The sequence below is a fragment of the Thunnus albacares genome, chromosome 5 (genome assembly GCF_914725855.1).
Source record: "Thunnus albacares chromosome 5, fThuAlb1.1, whole genome shotgun sequence".
Taxonomy (NCBI): Eukaryota; Metazoa; Chordata; class Actinopteri; order Scombriformes; family Scombridae; genus Thunnus; species Thunnus albacares.
This window is the reverse complement of record NC_058110.1, coordinates 16,000,534-16,025,577: the sequence shown is the minus strand read 5'-3', so window position 1 is coordinate 16,025,577 and position 25,044 is coordinate 16,000,534. Positions and strand designations below refer to the sequence as shown.

General features: G+C 43.5%; 1 protein-coding gene across 6 annotated transcripts in view; it reads left to right on the top strand.

Annotated features, from left to right (window-relative positions):
* The window catches only part of rerea (arginine-glutamic acid dipeptide (RE) repeats a), a 132,591-nt gene that overhangs the window by 31,289 nt on the left and 76,258 nt on the right, over positions 1–25,044 (top strand). Inside the window, exon 1 of one of the 6 annotated variants that reach the window (XM_044351885.1) lies at positions 5,893–6,435. The exons of the other annotated variants lie outside the window; for them this stretch is intronic. The gene's annotated coding sequence lies outside the window, so the exon portion shown is untranslated. Of the gene's footprint in view, positions 1–5,892; positions 6,436–25,044 lie in introns of those variants that run through there. 6 annotated transcript variants of the gene reach the window in all.

Here is a 25,044-nt window from a genome sequence, read left to right as displayed (position 1 = left end):
TAAAAAGCTGTAAATAAAGCCTGCGTGCATTAGTAAATACAGTCGTCTTCAGTTGCAAGGCTGCTGCCAAGCTTTTTATCTACTCCCACAGTGGAACGGTTGATTCTGAACGCTGTAGGGGTTGGAAGGCCAAAGCACAGCTAAGTGGCTCCTCTTGACCTCAGCACTGATCTCCAAACTGTCTGCTCCGACTGCATACAGACATATTTTTACCCATTCGCTCCCACAAAAACAGTCTAATCTCATAACACAGCCTCAACACCCTGTCTGTGTGCTGTCTCTTTGAATAACACATCCTTTTCTCACCGCACCCAGCGCTGACATGCTGACCTTACATTTGCCTTTGAGATTACTTCTCTCTGCTATTATTCATGCCAAATGAAAAAAAAAGAAAAAGAAAAAGAAATATGAAGAAAGTGAGGTGGAAAAATCCAAGATGTGAAAAATTAGCTTGAATGATTTGAGAATGTTGTTCCTCTGACCTGTAATGGATGTGCTTATTCTAGTTATCACTATCTATCTGTAAACTAGATGGCTGAATCATTAGCTTACATACTGAGAGCAGTCGAGTGTGACCAGAGGAGAATAATTGATTTCTGAATAAGCATCGGTACTGGAGGAAAGAGAAAAAAAGGAAAAAAAAGAAAGAGATACAGCTTTGTGGGCCATTGCAGCATATTGAGCATATTAATATGCATGTCATTAATTATAGTGTGTGGAGTTAATTTTTAGGTTTACACATTATGAGCCTCTTTTTTCCCTCCCCCACCCCCCACCTCCCTTTTTTTTCCCCTCTTTTCTCAGCACAGCAACAGCATGAAGCTGCACCTCTACTCACTGTCCATAGGGTGGCAGTGTATGGAGGTGAGACAGCCATGTGCTCTGTGTGAAATGGAGCAGTCACTGGCTATCTGAGCAGATTAGCTCGGAGACAGTAGCCACACAGGAATCACACACCCCAACCGCCACTCTCTCTCTCTCTCTCTCTCTTTCTCTGTTGCTTTCATGATCACGGCCCCCCATTCGCTTTAAAGATCACTTTTAAAATACAGTTAGTGGAATAGGACTTTCCAGAGCTAAGCATCAGGCACACGTACTGTTTGTTTATCTTGCCGTCTTTGTTCAGAAAAGGATTTGCCTGAAATGTAAACTTCCTCGTTTGTGCCACAGCCTGCACTCTGTTTCTCTGTGGCCCTTTTGGAAATACAGTCTCATTCCTCAGAGTCTGTTCTCTGTGCAGCCACGGCAGGCTGAACTGCTCTTTTATTCAGATGAATGAGGCCCTGTGTTGCCTGGAGAATCAGACAGACACAGACGGTCCATGTGAGAGCTTGAAGAATGTCTGTGGAAAATCAGGGGCTTAGTGAAATAGCATCTAAGGTATCACACGTGTGCATTTGTTTGTGTTCACAGTCTATATATGTGAGTTTGCGGCCATGCACAGTTGGTTGATTAATTGTTGATTCATGGGTATTTCACTCCCTGATTTTCTTTTAGCCCTGTTTCTGTCTTCTCTGTGTGAATTCACACGTAGAGTTAGCGTCTATTAAAAGCTGTTTGTTTTTTTTGTTCACATTTATCAAAGTCTGGAAATGAACAGTCAGGTTTTGCTGCATTTTACAAAGAGAAAACGCTTGTTTCCTCTCGCTAACATTTGATCAATTGGTTTGCCAGGTGGCAGCTACCTCCATCTGGAATAAGGTTTACTTACATTCATTTTCTTAATATGCAATACTTTTACCAAATGGCTGCTGTGTGCAAGTTTCACTCTCTTGAGTAGCTTGTGTAGCTTGGCAAAGAGATTAGACATATGTAGCCTACAAGTGTCTTGGTTTTCAGAGTGTTGCAAGGCTGCCAAATGTGACTGTGAATAGCTATGTAAACAAGATAGCTATGTGAGGCTAGACCTTGCACTGATTGCCTAAAGTGAAATACCATTCCTTGGCTTTCCTCACTTTTTTACAACAGTGTTAATGATCACAAATAAAAGCTTGCAAGGTAGCAGCTTAATTACTAGTTATCTGTCTGGATTGTCTCCAAAGGACATCTTGATTTCCAGTTAGTCTTGTGTCTCCTTGATAGTGCTGTTTGCTTGTATAGAGAAGGAGTGTAACTGCTGTTGTTACAAAGGCTTTTTTTTTTTTTCTTTTAGGAATTTTACTCTGTCGAGTCTTTTTGAAAGCAGTACTTTTGTAAAACCTTGAATCCTCATATCCACAAGCGTGTAGTTAACCATAGTTAGTCGAGTAATTTCCTTGAGTTACTTTGTTGGGAGATCGGAGAGGATTGTTTTATTGCTTCCCCTTTTCTCAACCCCCTCCAGGCAGAGTCTGTGTTTTAATTAGTCGTGTAAGACCCTATTTTCCCTTCGGATTCCCCCAACTTGTAAAGTACTCTCTTAAGAATCCATGAAGGCTAAAAGGGGCAATGAATGATTTGAAGTCAGCTTTTTTTTTTTTTTTTTTTTTGCTCGCCTGCCAGCAGAGAACGAGGGAGGAGGGGAGGAGGGGGGGGGGGGGCTATCAGCACTTGCCGTCAGTGTGAAGAACAGTAACTTCAAGCAGCAGTCACACAGTTTTTGTTCTTTATGGATGTAGTACGTGTGGCGGAGATAGAGTCAATGCTTTTAAAACCCCATCTGGAAAAAGCACTGTTCAAGTTTCTAATGTGAGAAAAACAGCATCTGTAGATAATACCTGCCTACGACTGGTAAAATGGTCTCAAGGTTCAATCTAGCACATCCGTTTTTGTTTTTTTTGTTTTTTTTTCCTCCTCGTATTATGTTTTGGCAGCAAGGAAGTTAGCCTGTTACACTGTAGAGATTTAGTCATGTGTTAAAGTCGAGCTTCTGAAGCGCACCACCACCACCACCACCACAACCTAACCCTCCTCTTGGTTTACAAGTCTGTTTTCTTCTCTCAATCCCTTTTTCCTTCAACTTGTCTGCTCATCCCTGGTGAATGTATTAAATGAAGTTACTAGATATGAGTGCTTAAGAGGCCAGGTCCTCTGAGGCTTGCCAAGTCTCTCACAGGCTTGGCTCAGTCATCCATGTCATTTTTTTTTTTTTTTCTGTTGTTTCAGCTACTGGCTGACTTATTTGTATTGCTGAGCTCTTTCTCTCTCTCTTATTCTTCCTGCTCTCTGTTTGCTGCCTCTGAGTGGCTTGTTTTTCTCCAGCGTGGAGAAATCAGGCTAAAGCAAACAGTGTGTGTCAGCCACAGCTTTTGTTAAGTATTCATTTTTAATGAGCGTAAGTGGCTACAGAATCCTATAAACCATAAATGGAGTAGTCAGACAGGGGAGGAAGGGAGGGAGAGGAGGAGGAGGAGGAGGAGGAGGAGGAGGAGGGGGCATGTTGGCCTTTGATTCAGTGGCAGTCTTGCAATCTCTTTTGTTTAGTAACACTTGTACTAATTATGTTTGATGTGGATGAGGAAAACATGTTTCAAAATGATAGTTTGTGTTTCTTTATTATGCCGTTTTTTTTTTCTTCTTCTCATACACACCCCCTCTGGTTTTGTTAGCTTTTACATGAAATTGTTCTCCTTTAATAATCTTTAGGAAAAAGAGTGTCGCAGGAAAGTGCAATTTTTCTCTTTTGAGCGGCGCGCAGCTCTGTTAGATTTCATTTCCTCTGAATTCAGAAAGAAGCACCAAGTAACCAGTTTTTGTTCTGTTGGGATTGAAGGCACTGTAGCTGTAGAAGAAGTGTGGGGGGGGGGGGGTTGGGATGGGGGGGTGGGGAGGGGGGGGGGTGGTTGCTCAGGGGAAAAAGTATTGTGATGGGCCGTTTGAATGCTGAACAGAATTGAATAGACACAGTCAGCTTCCCAGATACATGCTTAGGCCTGTAGAATGTGGAGTGCTTTGCTTGTAACTGCACCGGTTGTCTCCTTTCATTATCGGTTAATGGTGCCCAACTTGACAGAGCCATGTGATAAACAGAGGAGCTGTGAAATCCTGGAGGTGGAGTTCTCGTCTGCCTGATAATGGGATCTCATCTGCCGGGGAGGGGGAGCCTGCCCCGCCAGCCAATCCAGCTTTGCTCTGCACTGCCTTCAGAGAGGATTCGCTTTGCTGCCTTTGGCCAACTTAAGTCTCACAAATGTACTGAAAATGTTGACTAGTTTCCATTTGTAACACACTGAGTCTCTTGTGGAGTGATTTTTTTTTTTTTTTTTTTTTTTGGAACCTGAAACATCATTACGTGTCTTTTAGGCTTTGATTGTGTGTCAGAATTATTGGTGCATTTCCGCCTCCTTATCAATCTTTAGATCTTTTGAATGTTGTGTAAATCAGGAAAGGAAGCAGACTGTATATGTGTGTGTGTGTGTTTGTGTAAATATCACAAACATTGACCTTGTGAAATGTATATACTACTGTGATAAGGGAGGAGCTGTTGCTGCTGTGGTGTTGGGTTACTATGTGGATGGGGGGGGGTAAGACTTCTCAGGACAGTTGCCTCAGGAGCTGGAAGAGGTTTGCTAGCACTTTGTTGCACAGCAGATCCCCCCCCCTCCACACACACACACACACACACACACACACACACACACACTCTCTCTCTCTCTGCTATTGAAAAAAAGATGGCCAACATGGTTTGTAGGACAATGAAGGACCCCCTGCACACCACCCTCAATTCAATTTCTATTGATCCTTACTGCCTGTCTCTCCTGCCCGTGTTCGGCTTTAGTGCAAAAAGAGCCCAATGCGGACACTATTTGCTTTGGTTAATTGGATTTTGACAGTGATCCGATATCATGTTTAAGACAATGAAAATGTGTCAAGCTACTTGCTCAGTGAAATGGAAATCATCCTATTAATTTATAACTTAATGCAGTTTATCTTTCATTGTCCCGCTGCGCTTACACTGGTAGGGAAAATGTCAGATTTTTTTTTAAGACTGGTAGATAAAAACAAACTGAATCATCTGTTTTCAAGCATAAAACGACACCAAAATGAGACCTTGAAAATAACCAGTATCACATTTGATATGAAGCTCAAGCTTAACCATTTAAAATCAACCCCCCCTCCCCAAATGTTGCTAATGGACTATTCACATTATCATCCCTGCTTGTTTCTGCCTTTTTAATGGGTGGGGTGACTAATTAATTCATTATCCAAAAATGCAAATGAGCTGCACGAGCCTGAGCAGCATTCAGTCGCCTCCCTCTTGTGTATTTTTTCTTTTTTTTTTCCAGCAGATGTAATGTTTTCAGATATAAATCAGCGACATGCGTTTAAAAACCCTCATCTTTTTTTTTTCTTTTTTTTTTTGCACCACTCAAACGTGTCATTGCTCTGTGGGCAATGCGCAGAGGAAAACAAAGTAAAGTAGTATTAAGCCATTATTTACAAAAGGCACTACTAGGCTGTAGCTGTAGCTTTCATTGTCTCGCTGTAGTGTTTCAGTCACATTCCCATAAGCGTTACCATTGATCGGCTGATGATGGTCGGTCGGGCCACTTTGGCTGCCGTGCATCTCGCTTCCTGGTGCAGTTGCAAACACACACACACACACACAATCACATACACAACGGCGTTTCCCCACGGAGCTGCCATCAATCAACAGCCCCATTGGCGTCCCCTCCACCCCCCCTCTCCAACCACCCACCACCACCCTTTTGTCCCTGACGATTATTTGAATCCAGTCCATGTTTTTGTTTCGCTCGGGATTTTTTTTTTTCTTTCTTTTTTTTGAGTGTGGTCGGGGTAATTCTCCTTCACTAGTGTCTGGATAAAGAAAGACTAGGTCAGCCATGTGGATGCGTCTGTTGAACAGCTGAAGAGGAGGAGGGGAGGAGGAGGAGGAGGAGGAGGGGTGGGTTTACAGAGACGGAGGGAGCGATAGAGAGAGCGTGGAGTGGTGTGTGAGTGTGTGTGTGCATAGGAAAGAGAGAGAGAGAGAGAAGAGGGGGGGAGAGTGTTTGTGTGTGTGTGTGCGCGTGTGTGTGTGTGTGGAAAAAGGAAGCGGAGCCTGTAAACGGCGAACTCACTGGTTTCCTACCCCTCGAAACAACTAACAGCGCTGTGTTACTTTTCATGTGGACACTATCATCGACAGCAACAACAACACGGCCAAAGGGAATAGGAGCAGTTTGCGAGGGGGGGGTGCTAGCTGTCGTTACAGTGCCTTTGCTCCGGCGATTTCTGGACGTGAACAGTCTATCAGTAAAGTGAAACCGTCTTTTGTTGAAGCAAGTGCTCGCCTCAGCCCCTCCGTGCGGGCAGCAGGTTTAAAAAAGAACCGGAGGGGGGGGGGCGTTGGATAAAAAAGTGTCCGTGTTCGCCTCGTGTTGTCCCGGTTCTTGGATTTGGCCCAGCTGGCTCGCCCTCCTTGTTTTAAGTTCGGTGGGTCATCTCGGGCAAGGATCGCGTTTTGAACTTGTTTGCAGCAGTCTCTGGGACTCCCAAGAATCACCAGACTGGCGGGTGAGTAGTTGAATACAAAAAAAGATTGCAGGATGGTTGTGGTTGGAGGAGGAGGAGGAGGTGAGGGAGGGGGGGGGGCGCAGACAGGGGGAGCAATGTGTGTGTGATAAAAGAGGGAATTTGTGCAATAGTGATGACTAAAGCCGGGTGGCACTTATAGTTTGAGCTAAAAGTGTCCTGATTTTGTTTATACCCGGAGTAGGAAGCGTGCGTGACCTCGAGTCAAATGTTTTTGAGTGCTTCAGCAAGCTGAAAGTTGGCTGCATTGTTGTAAAACTTGGCTCTCTGTGGACTGTGTAGCAGAACCCTCAGGCAACCTCTATGACCTGTAACAGCAGCTAATGCTTTTAAAGTGAGAATAATGAAGTAAACAAAAGAAGAGCTTCATTGGCAACGTTGCTGCCCAGGAAACACACATCAAAGATGTAAAAACTATTTGTGCGTATGTATTCTAGCAATCAGTCAACTTCGAGAGGGGGAAAAAAGTTGCATTTTGACAGGGAAAAATGTTGAAATGAATTTAAATGACTCAGTGGCACATAAATTTGACGATTGGGATTTCCCCAAGTTTCACATAAAGGATTGGCTGTTGGATTTACAGCCTTGCTCGTGTCATAAATTGATTATTGGACTGTAATAATGGAAATAGTTGAGTGTTTCTGGAAGAAGGGTAGAGGACTGTGTGCGGGAGACCGGCTGAACCAGTTGCAAACTGTTGAAGGACCACCAAATTAACTTGACTTCCCCCCCTTCAGCACCCCAGAGGCTATGAACTCTGGCCCAAGCACATGCAGCTCTCACTGTGGGGGGGTTGGGGGGGTCTGTGCCTGTTGTTGAAAAGCGTAGGGGGGGCAGGCTGGCTGGTGGGATGTGTGTGTGTGTGTTTAGGAGGGGGCAGCTAAGGGATTTGAAAGCAGACTACAGTTATTTGTCTGAAAGGCAGCTTATCTAATGTTTTCCAGTTATAGTAGAAAGAGGAGGAGGGCTTGTTTATTTGAATCACTGTAAAATTGGTCATAGTAAGTCTTCATGTGACTTCAGTCAGAAGCTGACTCCACAGGGTATGTGGCCACATAAGCACAAAGAAAGCTTCAGCCCTGAAACAAGATTCAAATCAGGGAAGGGGGGAAGCAGTGATTGGCTTCAATCTCTGCCATATAAAAACAATCCCTTCCTGAAATCCTCCCCCTGCTGCTGCATTTTTCACTGAGCTATTACACAGACTCAGATGTTGCATCGCTAATTGTGAGGAGCTAATCTCCACCATGCCCAGCTTCCTGTGGCATTTTTTTTGTCCCCCAGCTAACTGAGAAGTGACCTCTAGCTTAATGATTCAGATGTGATTAATCCACTTGAGTGGGACGACACTGCACGGGCTAATATATGGCGCAGGGCACTGCAGATAATGGATGATTGTTGGAATATAAAGGGCATTTACTGCCTCAAAATTGTGTGAATGTTTAAGACTCACACAGTCTTAAACTCACACAGGAATGCGAACATGTGGCATCGTATAAATCATGAGGTGCAATTATGGTTGAAAAAAATTAAACAGTGGTTGTCTGTCTTACTGTTACTGTAACTCTCAACTCAATATAAACTCTTAAAGGGAAACTTAGGGATTTTTCAACCTGGACCCTATTTTCCCATGTTTTTGTGTCTAAGTGACTAATGGGGACAACAGTTTTTGATATCGGTCCAGTATTGAGTGAAAGCACTTCAGCAGGCAGCCGCGAAACAGACTGTAATGTATTCCTCTGGGGCAATAGCGCTCCGTTAATGTACATCCACTAAAAGTGCTTGTTTTTGCTACTGACAGGCTCAGATTGTTATTATAAGTGTCTGACAAGATTATGGAAAGGACCACACAGACAAATAAAATGTTTTTCTTTACCTTTCGCTTCATCCGGTCTGTTTGTTGTTATGTCTAACAAAGTCTTGCTCAAGGAGAAGTCTCGCAACAGAAATCTCATGAGAGTCGTTGAAAGCTTAGATATTCAGCCATCGCTGCATCCGAAATTGCATACTATGCACTACATGTGTACTATCGTTCAACATATACTGGTGTTGAATAAACAGTATTTTGTATCTTTTCAGACGCACTGAGCTGTAATTATCACGTCACTTACTGTAAATAGTGGAATTCACATAGTATTGGTTTCACACTAAGGGTTTGGACATATTAAAAAATCTCACATACTGTTTTAGCATGCTAAATAGCATGTTAGTATGGAATTTCAGACGCAGGCCACAACTTTTAGATAACACTAAGCGATGTTTTCTATACTCCCAACACAACCATCTCCTCCCGGCACTCCTCTCTTCAACTCTCACTCACGTTTCCACCGTTGTCTCCCTGCAACAACTCAACTCTCGTGAGATTTCAGAACAAGACTTCTCCTTGAGCAAGACTCTGTTAGACACAAAAACAAACAGACCGGATCAAGTGAAACGTAAAGAAAAACACTTTATTTCTGTGTATGGTCCTTTCCATAATGTTGTCAGACACTGACAATAACAATCTGAGCCTGTCAGTGGAAAAAACAAGCACTTTTATTGGACGTACGCTGGCCGGGCGCAATTGCCCTGTTGGATTACATTGTAGCCCGTTTTGTGGCTGCTAGCTGTACTGCTCTCGCTCAATATTGGACCAATTTCAAAAATCGTTGTCCCCATTAGTCACTTAGACACATAATGATGGGGAAATAGGGTCTAGGTTGAAAAATCCTGAAGTTTCCCTTTAACTGCCAGTTTGTGTTCTCTAATCTTAAAATGGAGTGATCTTTGATTTAGATATCATTAACAGATGGAGTGTGAAAATTTTACAGACGACAAGCCAAACTTCCTTTTTTACAGATGGTATTCAGGTATTGTCGCATATTATGAGTTTATCTGAGCCGCCAGATTGGTTTGACAATATGGCAGCGTAAACAAGACAGTGTTTGAGAACTACTGATTCATAGATCTGTAGAAACTCTGACTGTGTCACTGCTGGAGCTTTTTTTCCTGAATGTTTTTTTTACTGTTTGACAGTTACTGAACCGGGAGAGGGTTTGTCCTTTTTTTTAAAAGAGTGACAGGCCTGTTTTTGAAATGGTAACCAGTAATGTGACAGGAATCATGTTGGATATGTGGGTTAACGTACCGTCTCAATCTCACATACAGCCCGCATTGTCATGTGGGGGGGGAAAGCTCGCATAGCTTGTCTATCTGAACACTTTTTGAAATCTTCCTCACTTCCCCTGAGGTTAGGGTATCCATTTGTTTCACTACTTGTGGATTGAATGAAAGGGGAAGTGGTCAGCACTCTTAATGGAGTTGTACACAAGAAGCCGGAGTTGTTCTGCAGTCTGGGATTTGTATGGAGAGAGAGAGAGCACTCAGGGTAAGAGCTGCTGTCCGATGAAAATATAGCAGCCTTAATTATGTACACACTATCGCACCGCTGTCGGTATCATTTCACATCATCTCTATTTGTAGTTTGTCATACCAATGTTTGTGGGGAAATTAGAACTGATGTGCAATTTGATCTGAGTCCACTGTCTGTGTCATCGATTCATGTAAACCAAGAGAAGCATAGTAGCGGTGTGAGCCACCACCCACCCCCCCCACCCCCCTTTCACAAACACAAGTCTCACCGCTGACAAGGTACAGAGAGCTAGTAAACATTCAGCTCACATACAGGCGCGTGTATGAGTGTCACCTCTGAGGAATCTGAGGGGTGATATCTGGATCAAAGAGGCTGTTTCTGACCATGGAGAGAAAGAGAGAGAGAAAGAGAGAGAGAGCTGCTTCATAGAGTGAGGCTGTAACGGCTGTCTAGCTGCTCAGAGGCAGCTGAATGTTTGACAGGGCATTGGAAAAACGTTATTTAATCTGCTCTCATGATGGCCCTCACTGGGATTGCACCACGCTGCGTCCCTGCCCCCCCCTTTTTTTTCCTCCTTGTGTCAGGTGATGGCAGTTTCTGGCTGGTTGAGAAAAACACGCAGCGGTTGTCTGTGTGTTGTTTTTTAACCGTATGATGTAACGCATAAAGAATCAGAGAAAGGCGAGTTGTAATTGATGCAATGTTGGCGGGCCTCTCATTTTCTTTCTAATGAGAAAGTCTGCTGGGGTCTGGATATCTTTCCATTTGGGTAATAGCCTGAATGACTCAACTGTATTCCATTGTAATTACAAAGAAATGATCCAGTTGTTATTATAATAAGCTACATGAATGAAAACAGATGTGATGTTTGACCCATTAAAAACTGTTTGTAAGATGCTGATCAGATAAACGAGGGTAAATTACAACCCCGGCTTTTTCACCGTCTGAATGTGGCCTATTTCTCAACTGCATCAACGGTGACGCTCGCAGTTACCCTCCCACTTTTGACCCCAACAATGCAGAAATGCGAGAGCTGCCTTGTCGTAAAACAAGGCGGAAAATCATTGAGAGATCATGGCTTCCATTACCATTGTTGTTGGTGCCGTTTCCATCCCCCTACACAGAAGCAGACTCATGGTTTTCAGGAACGATGACGAAACTCTCTCTCTTGTTGATTCTGTAGACGGGGGTTCGTTTTCTAAATGGTTCGCACCAGCCCTGCGCTTCCTGACCTATTGTCCTTGCAGATAGTGGTGTACCAGTGACTCATTTAGAATACATTAGCCACAGATTGACATAGTACACATGAAACAGTGGTAGCACTGCTAAGGAGGCAGTACCCTCTGGTGGGTGACTACTGAAATAGAGAACGATGAAGAGAAGAGGTGCTTTGATTGTTCGTAGGAAATTCCATCTAATTTGTTGTGTGCGCAGAGGAAGGGGCCGATATCTTTAATTAACATAAACCTCAGGAGCCGACGATGAGTGAGAAATTGGGATAATTGAAAATAGGCCCTATCTCCTTTCTCCCCCTTCTCTGTCTGTACATCCTTAAAGCAGCTGAGCCCGTCGGAGGGCACTTTCACACATGTTAAGTGGGGGGACATCTGGCCTCGTTAATTCAGTGCATGGTCATAAAGTGGAATGGCGGTCCCCACAGGGCCGCCCGCTCTGAACACCGTCAGATGGAGGCTGCGTGTCCTCACTGCCTCCTTGTCCTCCCTGTTGACTGTCCCTCTGACACCAGCTCTGACACCTCAACGAATCGCAATCCAGCCATGATGATTGAAACACAGATGTTGATGTCCGAGGGAGATAAAGCGACTACATAAATCTCCAATGTGCCACAAAAATAAATGCCTGTGCTGTAATGGCTGTAATGTGTGGTTGTATTGACCCATTCTTAATTTTCATTTATTTAATCCAACAAAGAAGCAAGACACCCTATGGGATTTTAGCAATCAACTACACTAACAGCTTTTTTTTTTTTCTTTCTATCAGTCGTAGGAAATCAGTAGTCTGTGTCCATTAAGTGAATGTGTTATGATGAGTGGGCTGCCACAGTCTATATTCCTGTATCCACCTTCCAGCCCCGCAACCTCACGAATGGTAGCAAAAAAATCGAGTGACAGCAGCGGGGAAGCGGGCATGCTGTGCATTCATATCCTATTTTAGCGAGTAAACATTTAATGTGTTTAAATGTATCACAGCTTTATTTATGCATAGAATCTGCTGTTAAGTCTGAATTATACATTAGCCAATGAATAATGCATCAGTGCCATTCCTTAATGATTACTTGCCAGGCAGCGAACGGTAATATTTGCTGATAAATTTACCCATTGATCTTGCTTGTGTTTAACCAGGCTTGTAGAGATGATGTTTGCTCCATTTTGTGTTTAGGGAGCATGTTTTTTTGTCAAGGATATAATCAAAAGCATGCTAATTGACAGGGTTTTTTTAATAAGATGTCTTTTTAAAAATGACAAGTGAGCCCGTAGGAATTAAAACAAAAATGGTGCAATCTGAATTCTCTGAGCAAAAACTACTAACTACTTAAAGATCTCAATTCTGCTATTTTTACTAAGATCTCAGTAAGGTTGGTGTGTTTACATACTGTTCTCCTCCTGGCTGCTCTTAGGATGAATTATTTATCCTTAGACCTCAACAGATCAATGTCCAATTACAGTTTTGTCTTTGTTGGCTTGTAGCCATTACACGACAGAGTATGTTTGTTTGAAGTACAGAGTCTAGACAATGTCTGGCGAGTTGGTAATTTAGCCCATACTTGGTAAAGGTTGTCTTTTGATGCTACGTCTTTATTGGCACTGGTCTTAACAGCCGCACGAGCCAGATTATTGGCACATTATCCGTATAATGCTGTGAGTGTAGCATTGCCTAAGCCTTGAAGCACAGCCCGTTACTGTGCAGATATATTGCTTGTCCACACAATGAGAAAATATTGACTTGTTGTCACTCACTCATTTGATTACTTGTGCGAGTGATTCTGCTTTTCATTTGTCACCCTGGCAACGTAAATGGGGAAAACACAGCAACAGCCTCTCTCTATCCAGTAATGAAGCACTAGAGCATTGCAAACTATCACATCTGGAAAACCTCTAAGCAGGAGTGAATGTCTTTGTCACTCACGGTGTATCATTGGCACTTGTCAGCTCAGCTAGTATCCACAAACAGCAAACATTTGACAGCTTTCCTCACTGTAGAATGTGCAGCTGCGTGGGAGTGATGTACTTCAACAGTTCCACTTTGATTTTACAGCTTAGTTGAGTGAGATTTATCTGTATATTTACAGTGTTTGGTAAGTCGCTCCATTTTCTTTTGTCTGTAAGAAGAGCGGCTTAAAGCAGTTTGCTGCTGTGTGTAAGCCAGGTCATAACGAGAGCACCTTACATTTAATCCAACAGGATTCATCAGTGGCCTTGTTCTTCCAAAAATAATGAGGTAGATAGTGAGGGCAGCCCCAGGCTGCATGTAGGGAGATGATCTCTCTGAACCGGCAAATCATTCCTGGTTTTTATGCTAAAAAGACAGGCTAATGACTATTCTTGATGTGTGTCAGTGCTTTAAGTTAACTAGCGTTAATTCACAGAAAGATCTAATGGGCTTGATTGTCAAGCTGAGTCGAGGCAGTCAGTGAGAGGCTTGTACACGGGTGGGGGTAGGAGGAGGGGGGGTAATTGTTTTTGCTGGCGGTGATTCTCTCTGGAAGGGATGACTGCACAATCCAGATATGTAAACAGGAAGAAACTGAAAGGCAGTATGCTGATACCTTGTCTGTTTCCTCTTGATCAACCTAGCTTTTGAAATGAAATTTCTAAGCGCTGCCCAAACATTCTTTGGATTCAGCTTGGCAGTAATGGCTGCTTTACAAACCTGTGTCTGCTCGACTGAGCAGTTTCAAACATGTAAATCATATGTGGGAAATGGAGATCTTGAGGAAATCATTAACTGTGACGGCGCACTATGTAACAAAGACAGAGAGAGTTAAAGACAACAGATGCTCAAAGGGTTTGATTCTGCTTATTGGAGCATGAACCTTATTTAGTGCGGCGGAGAATCTCAGCGCATTTATGGTAGACAATGATGCTGTGTCTTGCCAGTCATCTGTTCTCCAGAGGTGTTTGCAATATTCATATAATGTTTATGCATATATCCAAAACCTCACATTTCTTTGTTTGCCCACGCCTGGTGTCATTTTAGCACTCTCTGAATCAGGTTTGCCTACACGAGACAGCTTGTAATGTTTATCAGGCTGTAGCAGAGTAGATTTCCACCTCTTATGTTTCATAAATAACAAAGCTGCTCATCCCTGCGCTAGGAAAAAGGGAAGGTTGCTGTGATGAAGTGAGCTGACTCTATTGGTCTGATAAAGATCAACTTAAGACCCACCAGGAAGCAGTCCAGTTTGCAAACACATGGTTTTTGGGGTTAGTGTTTGAGTCAGCGTCAGGGCAAGACTGGACAGCTGTCTCCTAGTGATCTATAACACCCACAATCCCTCCCACAGACTGCCGGCTTTGGCACTCAAGCAGTACACCGGTTGCTGTAGTACACCCAGCCACCCACAACAATGGCTTATCTTGCTAGCATAACAAACAACAGGCTAACAAAGAGGATAGAAACCAGTAGGACACACAGCAACAGAGGACCTTAAGAGCCCTGTGCCATCATAACTCCACTTCAAAATGGAGGCCTTTGTTCTGAGATTGTTGGAGAGGACATCATAGCAAGGTAGCAGCACATCTTTTCATCCTCAAACACACTCACTCAGTCTGCTGTCAGTGAAGGAGATCCTCTGCCTGATAAGGCTTCAGAGAAAGGTATTCCTCTGGGACCGTTGTTGAGGGATTTCTACAGTTCTGCCATGCGCTGATTAAAGGAACACTTGTAGATAATCCTTTTAAAAAAAGGTCTTTGTTGTGGCAGAGGTGGAGTGAGGTGGGGTGTTGAGGGGAAGGAAAAGCCAGAGATTTGGATTTTGAAATGGTTATCACCTTGGTATGATCCGCCACTCTGCTAAGATAAATATTTAATGACAGGGTGGCTGAAATAGAGCTGTTATAGACTGCTGGTGAGAAATGGACCTTCTATTTACAGCCCATACTGCTCCATAAAGTCATGGCATTGGTAGACAGCCCAAGGTTATTAGTGTGGCATGAGAGTAGTGTGTGTTTGCGGTGTGGGCTGCTGAAGAGTTCTCACTCTTTTCTTGCTGCAGTAATATGAAGGGAGAGAAACGCACTCAGTCTGTTACCTAGCATTCCCTCATGAATCCTTGATGGATCACGGGTGCGTGTATGTGTGTGAAGAAGAAGAAGAGCACCGTTGTGGCAGCGCTATAGTTAATGCACGACAGCGATACTATTAAGGCACACTTCACTTGAACTATTTCCACAAGCGAAACAGCTGTATGTTTTTTTTCCTCCCTTTACTACCTTAGCTTTGCTCTGTTTCATTTCATATGCTCCCTGCCCTCTGGGTTCTTGTTTGATGTCATTCACGTCATGCAAAATTGATTGCGAAGGCTTGCATCAATGCTTGCTGCAATGAAGTTATCACAGTGTAAAAGACAGATTTCTCCACATTGATTCTCCTAACCTTACGCTTTCACACTCAAGTGAATAGAGCCTTAAAATTGATATCAGCCCTGCTTTTAGATTTTTGGCTACGATTATGAAGTGAAGCCTGTATCAGGATTTGAATGTTACCACTCAGCTCATTTAAACACCGATCTAGACTCGGCTTGATTCATCTTGTTTACTCATTACAAGATAGCTGTGGAGAAAGCAGTTACTTTCAGCTTTCAAGTACCTCGCTTTTGGTCACACTGCGGCTCTTATTCATTTCACTGGATCAGTCCAGTGAGTGGCGTGCACTAACATCTTGCCTCTCTGTGTAGGAAATAGGTGGGTAAACACAGCAGAGTCCTTGAAGCACTTCCCATCCCTGCTATTGGATTACCAGCTGCCTTTCCGGGCCTCATCTGCGCAGATGAGTGCCAAGATCAATGGAGCTCTTAGTGCAAAGCTAATTCGATCAGGACTGGCTTTGCTACTGCTGATCAGAGATTATTTTTTTTTTGACGTGAAACAAAAACTTAATCAAGTCAAGCCCATGTCCAATAGCCCGTATTTTCAGCCGCTCCAACTCCCATAGACATCAATTAGGAGGCATTTCATATTCATTATTGAATTGGGTTGGCCTGCTGAGTAGAGGTGTGGAGATGGAAGTAGTGAACTGCTGTGTAAAGTGATCCGGCCAGTTTTGCTGACTGTGGCAAGAATGCTGCCTTTTCTCCAGCAGAGCAACTGGCATCATAAATAAGCTAAGAGCGTGTTTTTAGAAGGATGAGGTGTCTCCTGCTCTGACGGTGAGCAGAAACGAAGGGTTGAAGGGCATATTGACCCTCTTGTTCTGGAAAGCGAAAAGCAGACTCTTCAGTGCCCCTTGTTCCCCATTAATTATTGTTTGATGCTAATAAAGGAAGGGGGGTGGGGGGTGGGGCATGTTATGAAACATAATTATTCATTGCAGCATTTTCCCCCCACAAAGAGCCTCATCCCTCCCCTCCCTTCATGCTTAGCGAGGAAGCCGCCAGGGCTGTCAATTGAGTACAGGAGGCAAAGATGTCCCCTTAGCCTTTTAAAGAGGGGACAGGAGGGAGCAGGGTGAAGGGCGCCATTTGCCCGAGTGATATATGAGGAGAGACAGCAATATATGTAAGGTGCTGCTGAAAGAAAGATAGAAGGTCAAGGCACATTACACTCCAGCCATTTATTGGCTGAGCACATAGTCTGACCTGCACAGCAAATACAGTTGCTCAGCAGCAGCTTTCTTTTTTTTTTTTTTTGGTTTATATATGTATGTGTGTGCGCGTAAATGTGTGTGTGTGTGTGTGTCAATGGCCTACACATTTTAGATTGACACATGTGTATACACAAAGATGAATGCACTACTGTAGTGAATATGCTCTCAGTGGCTTTTTATAAGCTTGCAGATGCAGTGGGAAGCTATTTTAACAAGACTGTAGTTCTACAAACCTGCCCTCCTAGATTTCCACTAAGAGACTGCGACGTGCAGAAGCACTAGAGGCTGATTTCCTATGCATGAGCACGGCATATGGTGTGCTTAAACTCAATGCGAGCATGGGATTAGTTAACAATCGTGTTTCACAACATTGTGCTAATTGCTAGGGTTACTCCAGCGCTATGAATATGTTTCTTGTCCTACTATAACTAAATATCAAGAGAGCAGGAAGGTGAGGTTTGTCAAAATTTTTGTGTTTTTGGCATAGGCACGGCTAAGTAGTATTTTCATTGTCATTAATGGCCCAGTGACGAGAGGAGAAGAAGTCTGTGAGACGGCCATGGTCAAAGCCTAACATTAACATTCCAAGAATATCTGAGGCTTATTCACAGCAACTCAGGCGCGCAGCCCTCTCTGTTCACCTTTTGGTTTAAAAGAGACAACAGGGCCTATAGTCAGCCTGAGCCGTGTTGTGTCAGGGAGTATTTTTTAATGTGCCGTTGTTGTTGCACAGTGAAGGATGTGTTGTGTAATCCAATATTTTGCAGTTGTTAGGTGTTTGGGAAGATGAAAAATATGCAGCCTGTGTTTGCTGGAGGCATAGCACACTATCAGTTAGGGATCAAGTCTCCATTTCACACATGAACAGGCAGAGTTAATCTGCGGATCACTACTGTACACTGCGTTAGAATCCAGCCTCTTCTTATATTTTCCCAAAAGCCGATTATTCTAGGCCCCTGCTGCTAATGTTTTTGGAAAATAGCTGCCCTTTTATAGCTTATGTGTATTTTTAAGTGAAGACCTGGTAGTCCTGGTAGTAAACCATGTAGGTCTAACTCCTTCAAACTCTTTAAAATTAATTGTGTGTATTTGTAGCCTACCTGTGTGTGTGTGTGTGTGTGTGGCCTCTGTGTTTGTGGCAGGGTGCACTAAAATGCCACTGCTGTAAGAGGCCCAGTCCCAGGCGCTGCATGTTTTATGAGCTGTCCACAGAGGATATGGGAGCTCTGAGCTCAGATCCTGCTTGTTCCAGCAGTGTTTTCATCACTCCTGGCCACTTCCTTCTAGCTTTTTTTTTTTGACGAGGGAGAGAAAACGCATCCAGAAGCAGGCAATATTTACAACACACCCTTGTCAACGGCTATAGTTTAAAAAGCGTGGAAAGCAGCACGGAGGCCTCACACTCATGATTCATTTTATTCTCCTCATGCGCATTACAGAGGGTGCTTTCCCTTCTGCCTAGGATCGCTGGCCCACACGACTGAGATGGTGGATGTCAAGGCTGAACGCTACACTGAATATTCCACTCTCCCAGTCACCTCCCCCGCTGACTGCTTTCTAAAGCCGTCCTTTTCCTTGAACAAACACATCTTCAACTGGAGAACGTTCGCTGACTGTCTGTTTGCAGTTCTTACACACTGACTTGTAAGTTATAGCTGCGGTTGCAACACTGCTGAAATTACCACAGAGGGTAACAAACAAAAAAGGATGTTATGCTTAGAAGATGAGTCTTGTGTTTTATTTATTTTGAAAAGGCAATCAGTCGTGATGGTTGGTTGGTTGGTTGGCAGTTATACGAGAGGCGTTTGCATATGAAATAATAGCCCTTCCTAATTAGAGGTAATACCATCCTGTGGTATCTAGAGGTGGAGGTGTTTTTTGGCTTGGATCATTATAAGACGTTGAATGGAGGGATTGTCCCCCCCCTCCCCGACCATCTGCTCGAGAATAGAGCCGAATTTGCCACCACATAGCTAAATAATTTAGGCGGAAAAATGGTTTTGTGTAGTGACCTAATGGCTTTGTTTTTTGGGAGCTGTTCTTGAAGACATCCTTCAGTGCCCCCGCTGGCCTGTGCCTGTCAGTCTGAAACCTCAGAGCTGTCTTATCTGTCACTCTAATCTATTTATGTTAGTTTTTCCTCTGTGTTGGCACGTCACTCTGTGTGGCATAGTGATTAGAGTAGCTGGAGGATGTAGGGCAGCCGTATGAATAAATTTCCTCCTCTCCCACACTCATTTAGACTACCAGTCAGAGTCGAACTGACGGAGAGGATTGTTAAGCTGATAGGCAGATCTGGGAAGAAGTGGGGATATTTGATTGCAGAATATCAGTGGAAGTGGTACATGATTGAATGCTCAAATATTAATATCTCAAGAGTCCTTTCATTCTAACAGACAGCAAAATCAAGCTTTGTGTTCTTTTCTTTTGCAGTAAATCTTTTTATGACATACATCTGATTGAGAAAATGTCATGTAACTCATTTCCTCCTCCCCCTGCTGTAGCTCTCTTCCGTTTTATAAAGATAAATATTTGAAGATACATGTATGATAGAGATGTTTTTTTTTTTTGTACAAATCAGACTTGAATGTGTCCCCAGTGTGTACTTATACCTCTTTTGACCCCAGTTTTACCTTTGGATACATTTCCTTTGCAACAGCATAATTCACCAAAAAAATTGAATTGTCAATGCCTCTTCAGAGGAGAAAAACACTAGAAATCCTTTAGAATTGTGCACTTTATTCACATTGCAAAAAAGCCCCCATAGATCTACAGGAAAACTCAATTAAGAGCCACATTCATGACAGTGCTGTCTGCCACCACATACCTCACATTCTCTTGCCTTCCTTATCAATGACACGTTGGGAGAGGTCCTTTACTGGCCTGCTCACGATTACATTTCTCAAGAGTGCCTCATTTAGAGGAAAGGGGAAGGGTGACAATGGACAACCTTGGCATTTCCCTCAGGAGCCGTGTCAAAACATGATGCCTCGTGAAGCCGTCAGAGCTGCTCAAATGGCCTTCAGCTTTCCTCTAGCCAGACAAACGTGGCAGACTGAGAGGTACTGTGATCCTGAAGTAGCTGGTATTAGGCTGTGAAATGAAGTCCAGCTCACAGACCCTGTAGTTAATGGACATCTCGGGTTGTGTAGCGGCCCCCTCAGGGCCATTTGGAGCTCTCATGGAGAGCACACAAACAGGGACTAGAGGAGGATTTAGCCTTCTTTTAGAGATGGAGTAGAGGCTTAAACCCTGTGGTGCTCACAGTCTGATCCTCATGTCTGTGTGCATGAAAGTACCTGTGGACCGCTGGACGTCGAATATGTTTGACTCAGTTGGTATTGGTTTATTTTACAAAAAGAGTATCGGATGCCATTGTTAGCCCAGGGAGATTTTGTAAATTGCCTCGGTTAATCTTTCTAGACAGTGATATTTCATTGTTGCACACAGTGTCATTGTGCATAAGAGTCTGTTCTTGTGCAGCAGTACTTTGCTTTTTTACCGTGTGAATCTCAAGGCAGGTTTAAATGTTGATGTTGGAAAGCCCCAAGCTATCTTTTCGCGAGCATGGCTTTTACCTACTCAACTAACCCCGGATGCCGGCTAAAAATAGAGGCTTTGTGAGCGCAGCTTTAGCAGAGGGAAAAAAGATGTGGTTACTCATCAGTGAATTGAAAAATAAGTGGAGCAGACAAGTGTCTTTGCCCTGCCAATGTGAACTAAAACAGAGGGCCTCGGAGAATAAAGCAAACTATGATTGCACCAGGTAAGACAAAGCAGGCAGGGTGCAGAGACCACAGAGAATCCCTTATGAAATGGCCTACCCCTCGCCTCCAGCTGAGCCTTTCATTGTGCTGTTGTTTCTAGAGGGCTTGGATGGCAGCTTAGATTAGATCGCACTGAGTAATGGATTGGAGCTGACGAAAACCTGCTGCAGCTCGACATCACCACAGCTAGCATCCGTGCACTGCTGAGGATCTGGCTGGTTTATTCGGATCAATTTGAGTTGCCCTCATTGTTAATAACCCTGTGTATATTCATGCTAACATTGTTCTCCTCTAATCTGTATTCATGCGAGTATTTCATTCAATCCCTTTGCAAAGCCGGCCCTAAATCCTTGCCAATCACATTTTGCTACTTCATAATTCTCCAATTGAATATGCCATGAATGACTTTTCAGTCTCACTTCCCCAAAACTGAGTGGATCACTGTGCTGGTTATATTGTTGGTAGATTCTATTTTGCATTTAAATGTACAAATTTCTGGTTTCTCCATTATTTGTTCTATAAAATACTGTTTGAATAAATGTCCAGCTTTTGCAAATTCATAATCCAAGAAAATCAATTACCAAAATTTGGCGGGATAAAAAAAGAAACCCTCCCAGCTGTATCAGTCTGTATACGTGTTCAAGCAAAGCATGATAATTTGGATGTTTATCCTTAGACAGGTTTTGATTAAAACCACAGAGATGAGCATGGATTTGGGTAAATGTGAGAGTGATTGGAATGAATAAAACATGGCTTTTTAAAAGGCTGTTCGAGAGAGAGAGAGAGAGGAAAAAAAGCTGTGTTTAGTAACAGAAACCTGCTGTGTGGCCATTGTGGGGGATAATGTGTTAATCGAGCCACAAACTGTGTGGTTTTTCAGGCCAGAGGTCTCATTTAAACAGGCTCGGGAAAGAGAAATGTATTTGAGCGGGGCCCCGCTGGCTGCTAGCCCTTGACTCCATTGCAGTAATGTAAATGGTGGATTAGGTGCAGTTTGCTGGGACCCCCCCGCTCCAACTCCTCTCTAGCCGCTGCCCCCTCCTTCTCTTTTCCATTAAGACAGCTGGTATCTTTCAAAGGGTCCTGGCCCAGTGATTGATGTGTAATAGCTCCAAGCCTCACCTGCCCCCTCACAGCGTTATTCATCGGCCAGGCAACCAGCGCTGCTTTCTACTGAGCACTTTGTTTCCCGGGTTGTGGGTGGAGAGCCTTCTCCCTCACTTTCTCTCTCCGTCTCACTTTCTCTTTCTCCTTCTCTTCCCTCTCAGCCGTCAATACATTATGACTTTTCATTGCCACAGTGCCACTACTTCACACTGACTCACTTCTTGTGACTCACTCAATTTGTTCAACTTCAAATTGCTCTTTTATCTGCATCAAACTACAGCTACTGATGTGCAACACATTAACCACAGACACTTGAACATATTGCTAATTGACTACTAAGAGTTTTAACACAATTACACATGTAGATTTTTTTTTTGTTGCTCTAGGACTTAATGCATACAATTCTGTTAACATCAGCAAGGTAATTCGAGATACAGGATTTGGAAGGCAGTTGTGTAAAGCGTATCCAGATGCAAACTAATAGCACCTTGATTGTAAAGATACTTATAGGGGCTTAAAGCAGCCCACAACATCAAAGGAGAATGGGCCAGCCCTCCATTTGCAACAGTTCAGAGCCCTCGTTGGTTTCAGTGGAAGAGGCTTATGTTACTGATTAGAGGAGAGAAGAGGTGCTTAGCTCATACACAGATTCTGGCAGCCCCCAGGATTAGAGCGGCGGTGCTATCAAATGCTACCTTCATCAATGTTTTCATTTTCCTCACACCTCGAAGACATGCTGTTGGATGTGGACACAAGGGATGCTGCAATTAACCGATTTCACTATTAACCGCGCTTTAAAACGCCACAACTGTAAAGGCTCAGCTACACTGAGTGTTTCTGTTCTCACTCAAAAAAGGGACATTATGAAACATTATTTTTCTGTGAACAATGGATGTACTGTGAGGAAAATTAAACAAAACTAGACAATTGTGTTTAAAAAAAAAAAAAAAAAAAAATGTCCATAAGCGCGACCGGCAGGCTGCAGGCAGAACCAAAACAAACCTGGTGCACCAGCTTAAAATGCCGTGCTGTAACAAGTTCAGGTACGCAAAGTTGCACATGCTGTCACAAGAGTGACTCCCCTTATTTATGTTTGAGGTGGGCAAGATTAGCTAAAGGAGACGAGAAGTGTTCTGGCAACGGCTGAGGGACCCAACATTGAAGCGTTTTATTCACTAAAATGCCTGAAATCCTCAGTGTGGGAGTATTTTGGATACATAAAGAATGACCAGGGGGTTGTTCAAGAAGAGAGATCTCCATTTATTCAGCTATACATGCTCAAGTAAAGGTAATACACTTAGTTAAAAAACCATTACTTTAGTGGTAAGTTACTTAACAAAACATTGAGTTGGAAGGGAATGAAATATAAAAGTGTCACTTTTCTACGTTTCCACGTTTCTAAAGTAACGCTCACATAAATGGTATGTAATCCCCTCAAGGGATTCAGTGCAATCATTTACATCTGTTGCTGCCTCCCATCTGTGTTGAGTAAACACAGGTAGGTATGGTAGGTAAATATGCCAGGTGTAAAAGACTAACTTAACATAAGGATATTGTAGACTTCCAGCACTTTACCATGGGATCTAATTAATTGCATTTCAGTGATTAATAACAGCTGCATAAGAGATGTTCTCAATTTATTTCAGTTTTTCTAAAACTGCAACAGCAAAAACAACAATAGACAGGATATCAATTTAAAAAAATAGGCATAGATGACAGTTTATGATAAGAACACTTCTGTTTATTACCTACATTGGTAATATTTTCCCCTGGACTAGTGCAATGTCCACTTGAAGTTCCATCTTGGCATGGATTATTTCATTATTCACTTTATTCTAAGACTGCCTCTAGTACCGTGGAAGAATCTTTGGCAAAGTGTGTATTATGCTCCCTCTTCAAAACAAAACATGCTCATGTGATTTTACCCATCTTCAGTATTGTGAAATAGATTAATAATAATCGTGAAACTGTGATTTTTCCTCAGACTATAATCGTACCATCAAAATCTATAATCGTTGCATCCCTAATGGATACAAGAGGGGGGCACAGTATGTATTTTGGAGGTGTGTATCCACAGCGGGTGTGTGTCCTTGCATGCACATGCGCGTTAGAACTCTCCTGAGCCCTCGCGTTTTTGTGTGTGCACTAATGTGTTCCTGTGTGTATATGCTGGCAACCCAGTGGTCGCCGTGGTAACTCATCATTAGGTGATTAATGGGGCTGTGACGAGGCTGCGGTTTAATCAGGCCCGGTGTTTGTGTTGAAGCCGACGACAAGAGCAGCTGCCCTGTCAGTTGGTGTCTGCTCACGAGATGACAGCACCCGCTGCTGAGGAGCGCCGTTGTCAAACGCGCTTCTTTGTATGTGTGTGTTTGTGTGTGTGTGTGTGTATGTGCCTGCCAAACGTCTTTCTTCTACTTTCCTCTTTCCTTCTATTCTTCACCTCACATTCTTTGTAGCTCTCTCAATAAACGCAGGTCCACTTGCAGACATTCTGTGTAATTTTCACTCGAAGCCAGTTTTGCTTTACCTGGCTCGATCTCCATCCCTCCCTCCTTTTTCACTCTCCCGCCCTGCTATCACGACCATGGTAACGCGGGTGCTGATTGCCTGGTCTTATCCCTCTGGGTGCTGTAATAACTATTTCTAGTTAATTTGTTGCGGTGGGGGTGGAGGGGGCAAACACTGGCAGTAAATGAGAAGCCTCCTTTGTAGGCGCAGTGTGTAGGGGCAGTGTAGTGCACACAGCGTGCTGCTTCAGCTTTGCCCACTTCACTGTTTATGGAGGATTTCATTATGGCATGAGAAAGTGGTAGCTGGGCTCTTTTGAGTGAATGACGATAGCTGAAAATGGCAGTGGACTGGGCACGGCAAATGACTGGCTCAGCCTCTCTCCTCTCCCTTTCCTTACCCAGTGGATTGCTGTGTTCTTCCCTCCAGGGCTGTCACTTCACATTAACACAGTGGTGACTGTCAGCCAGGGCAGAGGGCTGGGGTGGGGTGGAGTCCACTAAGCCAGAGTACACACGCACACACACACAAACACACATACACACACACAGATGAGCCTGGTGTCATCGCAGATGGTCTGCAGAGAAGCTAGCCAGTTAACTCTGTCATTGAGCTTTATGCTGTGTCCCTACAAACATTGGCATGGTATTACAAACGACAAGCAGCGTCTTGTGCTGAAAAACCCCTGGACACATTATCTCTGAGGAATTCTATTGGCTGCAGGCCTCATCCTCAAATGCAGCACCACCTTTTTGTGCTTATTCAGTTATGACTTCCCTTTAGCTTATTGTGTTACAAATTCTCTACATGATTCATGGCTTTCTACTTTTCTCACTTTCTTTTTTCCACCCTTTTACCCTTTATAACTCTCTTTTACTGCCTCTCTGAAAGAAGGGAAATATGTTTGAGCAGGAAACTAGAAGGTTCTGTTCTTTTGATAAAGCTGCTCAGTGCTCTCCAGAGTCCTCATGGTTGTGGAGGGGAGTTCCAACAATTACTGTGATGCTGAGAAGAGTCAGCACAGCTGCC